Source organism: Dendrobates tinctorius, unplaced genomic scaffold (assembly GCF_039654945.1).
Source record: "Dendrobates tinctorius isolate UK_male_01 unplaced genomic scaffold, ASM3965494v1 ptg000107l, whole genome shotgun sequence".
NCBI lineage: Eukaryota > Metazoa > Chordata > Amphibia > Anura > Dendrobatidae > Dendrobates > Dendrobates tinctorius.
This window is the reverse complement of record NW_027361775.1, coordinates 17,299,964-17,315,025: the sequence shown is the minus strand read 5'-3', so window position 1 is coordinate 17,315,025 and position 15,062 is coordinate 17,299,964. Positions and strand designations below refer to the sequence as shown.

The window sequence follows — 15,062 nt, the reverse complement described above, 5'->3', positions numbered from 1 at the left end:
GGGTAAGGCGTGAGTATATCAGGCGCTCCAAGAGTTTAGAGATGAAGGGGAGATTGGAGACTGGTCTGTAGTTGTTTGTGCAGGATGGGTCAAGGGTGGGTTTCTTTAGTAATGGAGTAATGATAGAGTGTTTGAAGGAGGAGGGGAAAATGCCAGAGGAGAGGGAGAGATTAAAGATTGTAGTTAGGTGAGTTGTGACGACTGGGGAGAGAGACTGGAGGAGATGTGAGGGAATGGGGTCGGTTGTGCATGTAGTTGGACGAGAAGAGGAGAGGAGCCTGGAGACTTCTTCTTCTGTGATGGGAGCAAATGTGGAGAGTGAGCCAGGGGAAATGCAGGGAGGGATGGGAGTCACTGAACTTGGTGATTGGGAGCGGATTTCCTGACGGATATTGTCTATTTTCTCTATAAAGTGGGAGGCCAGGTCATCAGCGCAAATGTCTGTGATAGGGGCTTGTGCTTTTGGCCTGAGGAGGGAGTGAAAGGTGTCAAAAAGTTTCTTGGGGTTGTTGGATAGTGAGGAGATCAGGGTGGTGAAGTAGGTCTGTTTGGCGAGGTGAAGGGCAGAGTTATATGTCCTTAACATAAATTTGAAGTGTATGAAGTCTTCTGGTGTGTGTGTTTTCCTCCATAAGCGTTCAGCACACCTAGAGCATCGCTGGAGAAATCGGGTTTGCGATGTGAGCCAGGGCTGTTTCACTCTGTGTTTGGAGGTTCTGAGGGTGAGGGGAGCTACTTGGTCAAGGGTGCTTCTAAGAGTGTCATTGAAGTGATGTACAGCCAGATCAGGACAGGACAAAGAAGAGATTGGGGACAATGATGAGTGTAGGGAGTCTGAAAGTGTATGAGGGTTAATGGCTTGTAGATTTCTGACTGAATGGTAGGTAGGAGGGTGCTGGGGTGAGCGAGGATTTGTGAGTGTAAAGGAGAGAATGTTGTGGTCAGAGAGGGGAAGCGGTGAGTTATCTAGGTAGGAGATTGAGCAGAGCCGGGCGAAAACCAGGTCCAGGGTGTTACCGTCTTTGTGTGTTTCAGAGGTTGAGAGCTGAGAGAAGCCTAGAGAAGTGGTTAGTGATAGAAGCTGGGATGCAGATGTGGAAGTGGGGCTGTTAATGGGGATGTTGAAGTCTCCCAGGATAAGGGTTGGTAGTTCTGAGGACATGAAGTGCGGCAGCCAGGCAGAGAAATGGTCCAGGAAGTGGGTGGGTGAGCCTGGGGGCCGGTATATGACCGCTACTCTGAGGGAGAGGGGACGAAAGAGCCTGATGGTGTGGACTTCAAAAGAAGGGAATGAGAGTGATGGAACTGAGGGGATGACCTGGAAAGTGCATTGTGGGGACAGGAGTATGCCGACTCCACCACCAGGTCTATTTGTCGGTCTCGGGGAATGGGAGAATTGTAAGCCACCATGGGAAATGGCAGCAGGAGAGACAGTGTCAGAATCCTGAATCCAGGTTTCCGTGAGGGCCAACAGATTCAGAGAGTTTTTCAGAAAGTAATTGTGTAGGAAAGGAAGCTTGTTGCATACAGACCGTGGATTCCAAAGGGCACAATTGAAAGAAGGAGATGAAGGAGTGCAAGTGATATTAGTAAGATTATTAAGGTTTCGATGTGAGGTAGGGTAGGGGTTGAGGTTGGGGGATGGTGGACCGGGGTTGGGGGAGATGTCCCCTGAAATCAGTAGGAGCAGGAAGATAAAGAGCAAGTAGTTTTTGGAATTGTATGAAGATTTTATGTGCAGTGTGTTTGGGCAAGATGGGCTGAGGCTTTTTAAGAAGGTGAGAAGTGCATGGGAGCTGTACATGGGAGAAGCAAAGAGAGAGGAGCTGATGTATATGAGTCGTGATGGAGGGGGGATTGGTCGGTGAAAGTGGATTGCAAGAGAACATAGGAGGATAGGAATAAAGCACATGGTTAAAAGGGACAGCAGAGTGAGGGTTACCTGACTCCTGTCCTGACTAACTGCCATGTAATAACTGCTGTATCCCGACGCTTATCTTCGTGACGCTTTGCTTCTGTGATGCGTGCACCCCCACATGCGTGCACCCCTATGGATGGTTCTAAATTTATAGTCCAGACTGCAGGGTCTGAAGAGATGGATTGTGGGAACTGGTTGAGGATAATTTGGCAGCTGGGGTCAGCACACCAGGGTTTTTTTTTTTGTTTTTTTTTTGGGATGATCAAAGACATTCAGCCTGGCAACATCTATTTTAACACCTCCACCAGATAAGATCTACACTGATCCCAGTCATGGAAATGCAACAGTGAGTTTTAAGTACAATGCACCAAATGATTTATAACAAAGAATTAGCAGACACATTAAACTATGTTTCTAGATGGTAAAGCAGCAGATGACACAGCAGACAGCAAGCAGAGGGAATTTTTACCATTAGAGTCTATTGCAGCAGATGAGACAGCAATCAGAGGTGGGAAGTTGTACCATTTGAATATGTTGCAGAAGACAGCAAGCAGAGGGAATTTAGGAAGAGCAACTAATATATATCCGTTCGCATTTGGTTCTGCTGGTTCCAGCGCAGTCAGACTTGCAGTCAGGTGACAACTAGTGTTGCCTGTTAGTGAATAGAATGATGCATTGCAGAAGAGGCTGACAATCTAGTTGGCACATGGCAGCAAGTGTGCAGAGTGCCTCCTCGTGGTTATGTGATTACTGCTGGAACTGGCAAAGCCCAACCATGTATATAATATATTATATGTCTGGTATCCTTACCATCTGGTATCTACTTTATTCATTATCTGTGGAACTGATGTAAATAGCCAAGCGTAGCGCTCAGCAGCTCTATAGATAATAGAGAGAGCAGAGGCCAAGCATGCACAACCAGGACGAGACTGCAAACCCCTGTTCTCAGAATCACCGGGGTGCCCAGTGGACGAATCCCCAGTGATCAGCAAGTTTTCCAGAATCCAATGGATCACACATACATCGAACATATACTGTACATACACACACATACCATACATACATACACTGTACATACATATACCATACATACTTATTCACATATACTGTACATCCATAGACTGTTCATTTCTTTCTTGGTGGGCAAACTTACAAAATCAGCAAGGGATTAAATACTTATTTCCCCCACTGTACATATACCGTACATACACACACACACACACATATACCATACATACACAGTTATATCCACATTTAGTATACACATACTGTACACACATACAGTATACATACACATATACCGTACATACACACATACATGCACAGATGTACAGACACATGCATACACAGACATAGATACACACATATACATATACTGTACATAGATACACACATAGATACATATACATACATAGATGTGCATACACATGCATAAATACACACATATACATGCACACACAGTGCACACATATACATATACTGAACATACATACACACATAGAAACACATACATACACAGATGCACACACATACATACACATAGATACACACATATACTATACACACAGACCCACACATATGTACAGATACAAACACACATACATACTAATTTACGACTTCAGGTGTTCAGATGAGCCTTTGATGAGATTGGCCACATAGTGCAGAGATCAGCTGGAGAGGGCTGCAGACACACTGTGGTGGATGCGGACACAGCAGAGAGGACTGATATCAGCATCCTGCTGCTGCAGTGCTGTCCCACACAGTGAGCCTCCTTCCTGACCTCTTATCTGTGAGATGCTGCTGGGAATAGAACAATGGAGGGAGCAGAAGGCACATTGTAATTCCTGCTCTTCCTCCACTGCTGTCCCTGTGTGCTCTGCGGTCCGGGGCCCATGACTACATACAGTTGAGTGCTTACCATTGGGCGCACCATGCAGGAGGACAGAGATGACAGCCAGTGAGCGCGCTCACCAGTCTGGTGAGGAAAGCGTTCATTGACCAGCGTCTCTCCCTGCATGACACACCCCTTTTTGAACTCCTGAACTCTGCGCATGCTGCTTTCTCCCTGGCTCTGGGTATGTGCATGATTACTGGAAGGAGTGAGAGGGCCCAATGCTGCATGAAACTGAGCCCCTCTCACTCCCGCCTGTAATCTTTACTCAGTGACCCAATAGCAGGTGCATACTCTGCCGCTATATTCAGTATGTCCTGCCTGCAGGGGCCCCCCTCCACTTAACCTCTTAGCTTTGGTTAAGAGAGTTCAAGAAGGTAAACCTGGTAATAAACCATGTTTATTTTCTCTCTGAAAAGTCTGGCTGTGTCTGATGGCAGCTTCTTTCCCCCACAGCTTCACAATCTAGTGAAAGCTGCTTTGACTGCACTGAAGTTTAAAGGCCCCGTCTCACATAGTGAGATCGTTAGCGAGATCGCTAAAACATCACAGATTTTGTGGCGCAACAGCGACCTTGCCAGCGATCTCGCTACATGTGACACATAGCGGCGACCGGGCCTGCGCTGCGATGTCGCTGATCGTGCTCGAATGTCCTGGGCCATTTTTTGATCGCTGGTGTCCCGCTGGCCAGCATGCATCGCTGTGTTTGAAATACAGAAAATGTTATATGTAGTTTTTCATCAAATTAATGTTTGTGTGGATGTTTTGATTATCATAGAACCTTGAACCATAATATTTTTATTTATTTGAAAATATTTTGGTGGCTTTCATTCTAATGGTTAAACTATTCTTAGCAGCAATTAGTAGAAGTATCAGTTAATTGAAATGTATTGGAGATCTTGAAAGCCGAAAATATGAATTAGTTGGAACATGCTACATGTTGAGTAAACTCAATGCTAAAGAAAAAGTCATGTATAAAAAAGAAAAACAAAACCAAAAACAAAACACAAATATGAATATAACAATTTTAAAGCAATGGCAATGTTTTTTTCAAATAAAAATTACTATTGATATGTAGGTGTAAATAAGCTGTTAACTGGCCATTGTACTTTCAATAAACTTTACATGAATAAATAGTACAAGCGAATATAAGCAAACTTTTAGAGAAATCTGCTTATTTCTCCTCTTACAAGCCACTTCTTCCCATGTGTTGAACTCATAATTCACTCTAAAAAACACAATTGAAATCCATCTTGCTCAAGAGAAGATGGACTGCCAGCATTGTAAGGTGTCAAGTTATGCATAATAATGATTTCTGTGAAGACAGGAAGGGAAGAAAGAGAGAGAAGCAGAGATAGAAACTGAGTCAGATCATGCAGATTCTAGCTAGTATATCCCAGAGCTAGATTCACAGCTACACTTCTTAGTATTGTGTCAATTCCTTCATGCCTCTGCTAATTCTGCTGAGATGCTGTCAAAAGGTAAAAAGAGCAGAATCCTGTCATGGTATGTTTTGAGTCTTGGGTAGATAGTGTAGGAGTTAGCTTTGGGAGTCTCTCTGTGGATCTGGGAAGGGTTCTTATAGCATCAGGGGAGAGCCGTCCCCTGTTGTTTATACTCCTATCTGAGTGTGCCCGACCCTGCTCTGTCCGTGCTTCACGCCAATCATTGTCTGTCTGCCTGGGATTTTGATCCTGCTCTGTTACCGGATACGTCTTTGGTTTGCTGACTCTGTACTTGCTTTGCCCGTGCTATGTATGACCCTTGGCTTTGTGTGACCTCCCTTCTGAATACCCCTCCAGTACCGCACCTGCCCGTGTTGTGTATGACCCTTGGCTTTGTCTGACCACTCTGTGATTCTCCCGTGTCACCAGTTACAGCAGCGTTTTGGGAGCGCAGCGATAGCTCCGCCCCCTCCCTCTGACGCGCGGTCACGTGACCGCAGGTCCTGCGGTCTTTGAGTGCTTCCATACCGCTCTGGCCTTCCCGCAGGTCCTGGACCCAGGTTGTCTGCACCCACGTGGTGCCCCTGCCTCCCTCTGCAAGGTAAGACGCTGTGTATCAGTCCACCACCCTGTGTGCTAGCCCCCTGAGCTGTCAGGCAGTAACCCAGTCCCAGACTAGAAGTCTGACATTATAAACGACCATAACAGTTCCTTCCCCCGCCCCTGAAAGAAAGGTGTGTGAGTGTGGGAATTACAGCTTGCATCATGGACCCTATGCAAACATTATCTGATCAGGTTAAACAATTGTCGCAGATGTTTCAGAAACTAAATGTGGAGCAGCGCTCTATGGCCCAAACCCAGCAGCAGCTGGCTAATACTGTACAGGGGACCCTCGGTCCCGATACCAGGGACATGTCACTTACTTCCCCGGAGTCTCCGGTTAAACTGCCGGACTCCTTTTCTGGGGACAAAAGGGAGTACAGGGCTTTTACAGAGGGATGCAAATTGTTTTTTTTCCCTGAGACCCCGTTCTTCTGGGGGTGAATTCCAGAGGGTGGGGGTGATTATTTCCCTACTTCGGGGTGCCCCACAAGCCTGGGCATTCTTCCTTGCCCCAGAACGTATGACTGTGGATGCATTTTTGAGGCCTTGGGCCGCATTTATGACGAATCAGACAGGGTTCGCCTGGCAGAGGACATGATGATGAGCGCACATCAGGGTCGGCACCCAGCAGAGTGGTTCTGCTCCGAGTTCTGACGGTGGTCAGCAGAGGTCTCCTGGGATGATGCCGCTCTGCGAGGACTATTCCGTAGAGGCCTGTCAGAATGCCTTCAGGATGCCTTGGCCCTGCATCCACCTCCTGACAACCTGTTGGATGCCATGACCCAAGCCATGCGGATGGATCGCCGGCTCAGAGCCAGAGGGGTTATGCACACCGAATCATCCTTGTTTTCCAGCAGTAAAGAGGTGAAGGCTAGTCCTGTGCCTATGCAAATTTGGTGCCACCTCGGTCAGAGAGAAAGACAGGAAGCGCCGCCGTGAGAAACAACTTTGCTTCTACTGTGGGGAGCCAGGACATTAGAGGAGGGATTGTCCAGTGTGTCCAACGTCCTCCAAGCCGACGGGAAACTACTAGGACTGGGTAGTGATCGAGGAGGCTGCCCAGACCCCCAGGTACTTTTTTCCTCATGCCCTAAATTTCTGCTTAATGTCGAACTGGTCGTAGACAACTATCATTTTGTTTCTACAGCCTTGGTGGACTGCGGTTCATCACTTAACCTGGTCAGTTCCAGTACCGTCTCCAGGGTCAAGATAGGGACAGGCAGGTTGGAGACCCCTCTGAAAATCGTGGCCATAGACTCTTCCCCTCTTACCCGTTCGGGGATTCATTACGTTACTAACAGTTTTATTTTGCATGTTGGTTCCTCCCATGTTGAGGAGATGAAATGTTTTGTCATGGACAACCTGCCCGAAGGGCTGGTATTGGGCATGCCGTGGCTTCAACGGCACAACCCAGTTATTGATTGGGAGAAAAGAGAAATTCTTAAGTGGGGTCCTAAATGTATTGACTGTTTCTATAAACCTGTGTTCTGTGTTACACCCGCAAAACCTGCCTATGAGTATTCTGTTTGTCTGGAGGGTATTCCGGAGTACCTTAAGCACTTTGAGGACGTGTTCTCCGAAAGCAAGGCCGAGGCATTACCCCCACATAGGTCATTCGATTGCGCAATAGACATAATCCCTGGGGCCAAATTGCCCAAAGCCCGTTTATTTAATTTGTCAGGACCTGAGCGTCTGGCAATGAAGGAATACATAACGGAAAGTCTCCGTAAAGGGCATATAAGACCCTCAGTTTCTCTAGTAGCAGCGGGGTTCTTCTTTATTAAAAAGAAAGATGGTGGCCTGCGCCCCTGCCTCGACTTCCGAGAACTCAACAAAATTACTGTCAGGAATACGTATCCCCTACCCCTGATTCCAGATTTGTGTAACCAACTCTCAGGGGCAAAATGGTTCTCCAAATTGGATCTTAGAGGGGCTTATAATTTGATAAGAATTAAGGAAGGGGATGAATGGAAAACTGCCTTTCTCACGTCAGAGGGATTGTTTGAAAATTTAGTTATGCTATTTGGCCTCACTAATGCACCAGCGGTTTTTCAAAATTTCATTAATGTGGTGTTCGCGGACCTCATCGGCTGCTTTGTTGTCATTTACTTGGACGATATTCTGATTTATTCGACTGACAAAGAGTCTCATTTGTTGCATGTCAAAATGGTACTTCAAATGCTCAGGGAATACCAATTATTTGTTAAACCTGAAAAATGTACATTTTTTGTCCAGGAGCTAACGTTCTTGGGGCTCATAATCTCGCCACAGGGGTTTCGAATGGATTCCAAGAAGGTGCAAGCCATTGTGGAGTGGGTCCAACCTAAGGACCTGAAAGGACTCCAGGGCTTCTTGGGATTCGCGAACTATTACCGTAGATTCATCAAGGGCTTCTCACAGATTGCGAAGTCTCTTACCGATCTCACATGCAAAGGGGCTGGTATCAAAAATTGGTATCCCTCAGCGAAACAGTCCTTTCTGGTTTTAAAAAGTTGCTTTATGTCTGCTCCAATACTAGTGCAACCAGACCCATCCTTGCCATTTGTTGTGGAGGTTGACGCCTCTGAGGTAGGGATAGGGGCTGTATTGTCTCAGGGGCCAGCTACTCTGACTAACCTTAGACCTTGTGCTTATTTTTCCAAAAAGTTTTCTTCGGCAGAGAGAAACTATGATGTTGGGAATAGAGAGCTTTTGGCAATTAAGCTGGCATTTGAAGAATGGATACATTTTTTGGAAGGGGCAGAACATCCGAATACGGTGATCACTGATCACAAAAATCTGGAATATATCAAAACTGCTAAAAGATTGACCCCCAGACAGGCCCGTTGGCCACTTTTTTTCCAGATTTCAATTCTCAATTACATTCCGTCCAGGGTCTAAAAATGTGAAAGCAGATGCATTATCACGCAGTTTTGAACCATTGTCTGCCCCTGATCCGCCGTCATCCATTCTTCAACCTGGGGTGGTTCTAGCTGCGCTGTCATCGGAACTTGAGCGGGAGATTATGGAGGCTCAATCTTTAGCTCCAAGATCCAAACCCGCTAATAAATTGTTTGTCCCACAACACTTGCGTTCCGATCTCCTGCGAGAGTTTCATGACTCTAATTTGGGTGCTCAGCCAGGTATTGCTGCCACAGGTGAGGCAATTAAAAGAGTCTTTTGGTGGCCATTTATGTCGGCGGAGATTAAGAAACCTGTCACTGCTTGTGGGGTTTGCGCACGTTCAAAGAGCTCTCATTGCCGGCCGGGGAATTGGTGCCTTTACCAATTCCAAGAAGGCCGTGGACTCATTTGTCCATGGACTTCATCACTAACCTCCCTCCTTCTTGGGGTAATACGGTAATTTGGGTAATTGTAGATAGATTCTCTAAGATGGCACATTTTGTACCCATGACTAAGTTACCATCTGCAGAAGTTCTGTCTCGACACTTTCTTTCTCAAATTGTTCGCCTCCATGGGGTACCTACTAACATTGTTTCTGACAGGTGGACACAATTTGTGGCTAAGTTTTGGCAGGCTTTCTGCAGGAAGTTGGGGATATCTCTGTCTTTCTCCTCAGCGTACCATCCAGAGAGCAATGGACAGACAGAAGGCACCAATCAGTCATTGGAACAGATCCTCCGGTGTTTGACTTCTACTTCACAGGACGAATACCATTGGCGGAGTTCGCTTTTAACAGTCGAATAAACCAATCCACGGGTAGGTCACCGTTTTTTATTAATTATGGATTGAACCCTCACTTTGGTGAGTTCTCACAGCTGGATTCAAACTGTCCAGGGGCTGAGGACTCTGTCAGCAGAATAAGTGATTTATGGACTAAGGTTTGGGCGGACATTTCCAGAGCACAGGAGAAATATAAATGTTTTGCTGACAATAAGAGGGATCCGGGTCAGACACTACAGTGTGGGGATAAGGTGTGGCTTTCTACGCGAAACATAACCTTAAAATTACCTTCCGCCAAGCTGGGACCTAAATTCATTGGCCCTTATGTGATAACCGAGGTAATCAACCCAGTGGCATATTGCTTACTTCTCCCTTCATCCTTGAAACTTCATAATGTGTTCCATAGGTCTCTACTCAAACCTGTAGGCTCGGTGGTAGAGGAACCTGGTTCTATACCAACTCCAGCGTTGGTAGACAGTCATATGTAGTTCGAAGTGCAAACCATTGTAGAGTCCCGGTGGGTACGCGGTTCCTTGCAATATCTTGTACATTGGAAGGGGTATGGTCCGGAGGATCGATCGTGGGTACCAGCCAGGTTAGTGCACGCTGATCGCCTGGTTAGAGCGTACCATGCTCGATATCCTGAAAGACCTGGGGGTCCGGAGGCCCCCCGTTGAAGGAGGGGTATTGTCATGGTATGTTTTGAGTCTTGTGTAGGTAGTGTAGGAGTTAACTTTGGGAGCCTCTCTGTGGATCTGGGGAGGGTTCTTATAGCATCAGGGGAGAGCCGTCCCCTGTCATTTATACTCCTATCTGAGTGTGCCTGACCCTGCTCTGTCCGTGCTTCACGCCAATCATTGTCTGTCTGCCTGGTATTTTGATCCTGCTCTGTTACGGGTTACGTCTTTGGTTCACTGACTCTGTACCTGCTTTGTCCGTGCTGTGTATGACCCTTGGCTTTGTCTGACCTCCCTTCTGAATACCCCTCCAGTACCGCGCCTGCCAGTGTTGTGTATGACCCTTGGCTTTGTCTGACCACTCTGTGATTCTCCCATGTCACCAGTTACAGCAACGTTTTGGGAGCGCAGTGATAGCTCCGCCCCCTCCCTCTGATGCGCGGTCATGTGACCGCAGGTCCTGCGGGCTTTGAGCACTTCCATACCGCTCTGCCCTTCCCGCAGGTCCTGGACCTGGGTTGCTGCACCCACGTGGTGCCCCTGACTCCCTCTGCGAGGTAAGATGCTGTGTATCAGTCCACCACCCTGTGTGCTGGCCCCTGAGCTGTCGGGCAGTAACCCGGTTCCAGACTAGAAGTCTGACAAATCCCTCTTTGTCGGTGTTTAGTATATGGGAGACATCATAGCAGCTAGTCTCCTTCCACTAGCTCAGAATTGATAGCAAATCAGTGATAGAACCGAGGAGGGAAAAACAGGTAAAAACAGGACACAAGTTATAAAGTGTCATTCCTCAAGTACACAGCAGCTTATTCTGAAAAGTAACTTGACAGTTCCCATTTAAAGGATGACTGTTGATTCAACAAACTATACATAAATCATAGTACACAGGAAGATAAGAGACTGTTATATTGTATATTTTCAGAGAAATATGCATCTCTTTCAACTTATGAGGCTCTTTTTTATCCCTCTAACTTCTGAACTCTTCATTCACTCAGAAACACAGCTAATGTTTGTCTTTGTCAAAAACAGATTGCAGTTGCATATTGAAGTCTATGCAAAGGGGAGAGGGAGGAGGAAGAAGGAGATTGAAAATTAGAGTTAATTAGAGCTGCATAGATACACACAGACATGTGTTACTGCTTTCTAGTAAGTGTAGAATACACAACTGCAATGCTTAGTTCAGGTGAAATCCAGTACTTGATTTATTTCATGCTGCTGTTTCTTCTGATTAATGTGATATATAGAGATGGACACAGGACTCTCTCACGTCTCTGTTAACCATATTTGAGAGACCTCGTGGCAGCTAGTCTTCACCCACTAGCTCAGAGATAATTGAAAATTAAAGGTAAGGCCTGCAAGGTAAAAAGTTGTGAAAAATGAAGGATGTAAATCATATAATCACCATAAATATATACCAGAACCCGAATCGCATTGAAAACCTTTGGACTCTCTGCAATAGACTTCCCCTGGAACTGTGAACTTTGCAACGGACTTCCAAGAGAAGTCCATGTTTGCCGTTTAGCACCGGACACTAACTGTCAAGCTTTCCTCTTTTGCTACTGTGTTGTCACCTGATACTCATAGTTCGATATTAGAATGCAGGACACAGTGAGCGTAGCACTCAGAAGAGACTATAAGTCTGAGCATTATATCGCTCAGGAGTACAGATGAGCGACTTTGCCTTTTTTCGGGTCGAGTCGGGTTTCATGAAACCCGACTTTCGTAAAAGTCGGGTCAAACGAAATCGGCTGACTATAGGGAAAAGTCGGAGGCCGACTGAAACACAAAACCCAATGCAAGTCAATGGGGAAGCAAAGTCGGCAGGGAGTGGAAGACAGTAAACACACCTACAGTGCCCATTTCAATGCCAAAAAATCAATTCTTATAACTGAAGCTTGTCTACCTTAATTTACTTCCTAATAATAGTTACGCATTGAAAACTGGGGGTTATTTGGCTAAAGTTGTGGGGCCGTTGGCCTGGCTCCAGGTTTTCGTGTGCCCTGGGCCAAAGAGTGTCAGTGCTCTCCTTTAACACATACCACAACTCAAGATGCTCTGATACGCCACAGAAATATAGGTATAGTACAATGACACATATTTCACTGCTTACATGACATGACTGATCTATTTTAAATTGTACAATAGCTCAAAAACAGGACAGTATATTACTCCATACACTGTCATGGCCACCACATTGTGCGCCAGACAGAATAATGAGCCCCATATATTTCTCCATACCAAATAATTAGTCACATATAATGTTCCATACAGTATATGATGAGCTTCACATAATGCTCCATATATAATGTGACCCATTTGTAATGCTCCAGTGTATAATGGGCCCCTTAGATGCTGCTCCAGTGTCTGATCTGCCCCATTTACATTGCTCCAGTACATGATGGGCCCTATTTTTAATTATCCCAGGCATAGTATGTAAAAAGAGATCCATGGAGTAATCTGAAGTGTGTGCTTCCACATCCTTCACTTTTGGTGTGGGTGAAGGACACAAGGATAGGGGTTGCTCCTGACCAGAAGCCTGCAGTTACGACTCATTGCTTGCATTTTTTACAACTTCAGAAGAGGAGGCGATAGAGCTGGAGGCTGTTTCAGCAATGTAAGCCACAAACAGTTCCTGATACTCCTGCTTTAAAAGCAGTCTACCTACTCCCAGAAAAGGGAGCCTTACAGGCCTTCCAGAGCTACACCATGACGCTGGCTCAACACCTCCTGCCTTAGCTGCTATTGTGTTTTTGGCACTACCAGCAGATGCACCACCACCACCATCAGTACCAGGTGGCCCTCCACGCCCACATCCGCATCCTCTTCCACCATACTTCCTCATGTTTTGGAATATGGACCCAAAATACCAGCAGATATATGGTACTGTATCAGAAGCGTACAGCTCTATACAGTCTATGGATAACAGTAAATCTCCGTATATATTTCATGCGGCATACACAGACGCTCACAGGCTCAGTATGGATTACCCAATAAAATAACAAGTTGAAAAAGGGTACAGTATCACCAGATACAAGGTATATATAGTATAGTGTAAACATTCTGATTCTCCGTATACATTTCAGGAGGCAGACACAAACGCTCTCAGGCCCAGTATGGATTACACAAGAATATGAAAAGCTGTAAATGGGTTATGTAACACAAGCGTACAGCTGTATACAGTGTTGGGGTAATCTTAAAGTTCCAAATATATTGCCGGCGTAACAGACAGACGTTTACAGACTCATTATGGATTACACCAGAATCTAAATAGCTAAAAAGGTTATTGTATCAGAAGCGTTCTGCTGTATACAGTGTTGGCCAAATTGAAAATATCGGTATATAGTTCCGTAGTCACCCTCAGATGCTCACTCAGTTTGGATTTGACCATAATAAAAAATGTTGTTTTAAAAAAGGTCCTGGATAACAAGATAGCAAGTATATATTTTTTAGGGTAAAGTTGAAATCTCCGTATAAATAGTCCCGTAGTCACTCTCAGACGCTTACACAGTATGGATTTGACCGTAATGCTAAATGTCGAACAAAGGTACTGCATAACAAGATACAAGCTGTATCGAGTATAGTGTAAAAATTTGTTTCTCCGATTCACCGTATATATATAGAAGGCGTAACCCACACACGCTCACTCACTCTGGATGATGTAGGGAAGGTGGACTGACAGACAAACCAGCCTGTAGTGAGAAGCAGAGGTGTAGCGCAGTGTAGGTGTGAAACTGCTAAGATATAGAGAAAGGGTGCAGTGTTTTAGCTTGCCCATTGGAGGCCAGTGGAGCGTGTAGGAGTGGGACTGAATAACTGCCATTGGTCAGAGAAACTGTTAGGTGATGGTGGGCGGAGTTACCAGAACTGGAACTATAAAAGTCTGAGGGAAGGTTCTGGAAGAGTCAGTCAGCGAAGGGAGCACAGTAAAGAGGAAGACCTGCTGAGTAAATAGAGACAGTGGAAAGGCTCCAGAAAGGACTGACAGTTGAGGCGGTCACGGGGGGGTGGCCCAGAGGATGGTAGCCGCAGACGAAGATGGCCTGGGGCCATCATATGGACGGTGTGCTCAGACTGGTGCAGCGCTGTGGTGGTTGGGCCTAGGCCAGCCACAGTGGAAGAGCCACAGAGGACGCCACGATTATAGTTACAAAGGAAGTGAAGGTATCGGGGCCTGTATACAGAGAAATGTGAAACGGCTGTGGTGAATTGCTGTTGTCGACAGAAGGATGGGCACTAAAAACGGACCAGTTTAATACAAACTCTGTCTCAGTCTCGTGTTTGTCTGCGGCAAGAAGAGGGTCCCCCCACAGTTGGTTATCCTACAGATGATACCTTAATACTAATTTTTGAAACAAGGTACTGCATCAGCACATACCAGGTGTGTCTAATCTAGGGTTAAATTTCTGTCTATACTTCCGGAGTCAGACACAGACACTCACAGGCTCACTATGTATTACACCAGAATTAAAAAAGTAGAAAAAGGGAAAGGTATTCATAGTGTACACCAGTATACAGTGTTGTGGTACTTTTAAATCTTCGTATATATTTCAATCTCAGTAAGCCAGTCTAGAATCTCCGCTACTGGAAACTACATGGATACAAGTATAGACGCAAAGTCGAGTGTTAGCAGAAATTTTGGAATTACTCATCGCGGGAAAACCTCCCGGTAGGTGTTGCAGAGGCGATGCAGACCCTCAATTACTGTGTCTGTGGAGAAAGCGAAAAAGGTTCTTTGTGAAGGAAGTATTGCTTTATCGCAGTAGCGTGGATCACATCACCGTTACTCGTCTCCATCAAATTGTGATCACAGGGAGAGATGTACCCATGGTCCTCACTGCCTATCATGATGTGTCTGGTCATTTTGG

At 45.8% G+C, this 15,062-nt stretch overlaps 1 protein-coding gene across 3 annotated transcripts in view; it reads left to right on the top strand.

The window, feature by feature from the left end:
- Positions 1-15,062, top strand: part of DLGAP2 (DLG associated protein 2) — an 824,782-nt gene that overhangs the window by 19,777 nt on the left and 789,943 nt on the right. The gene's annotated exons all lie outside the window — the stretch shown is intronic.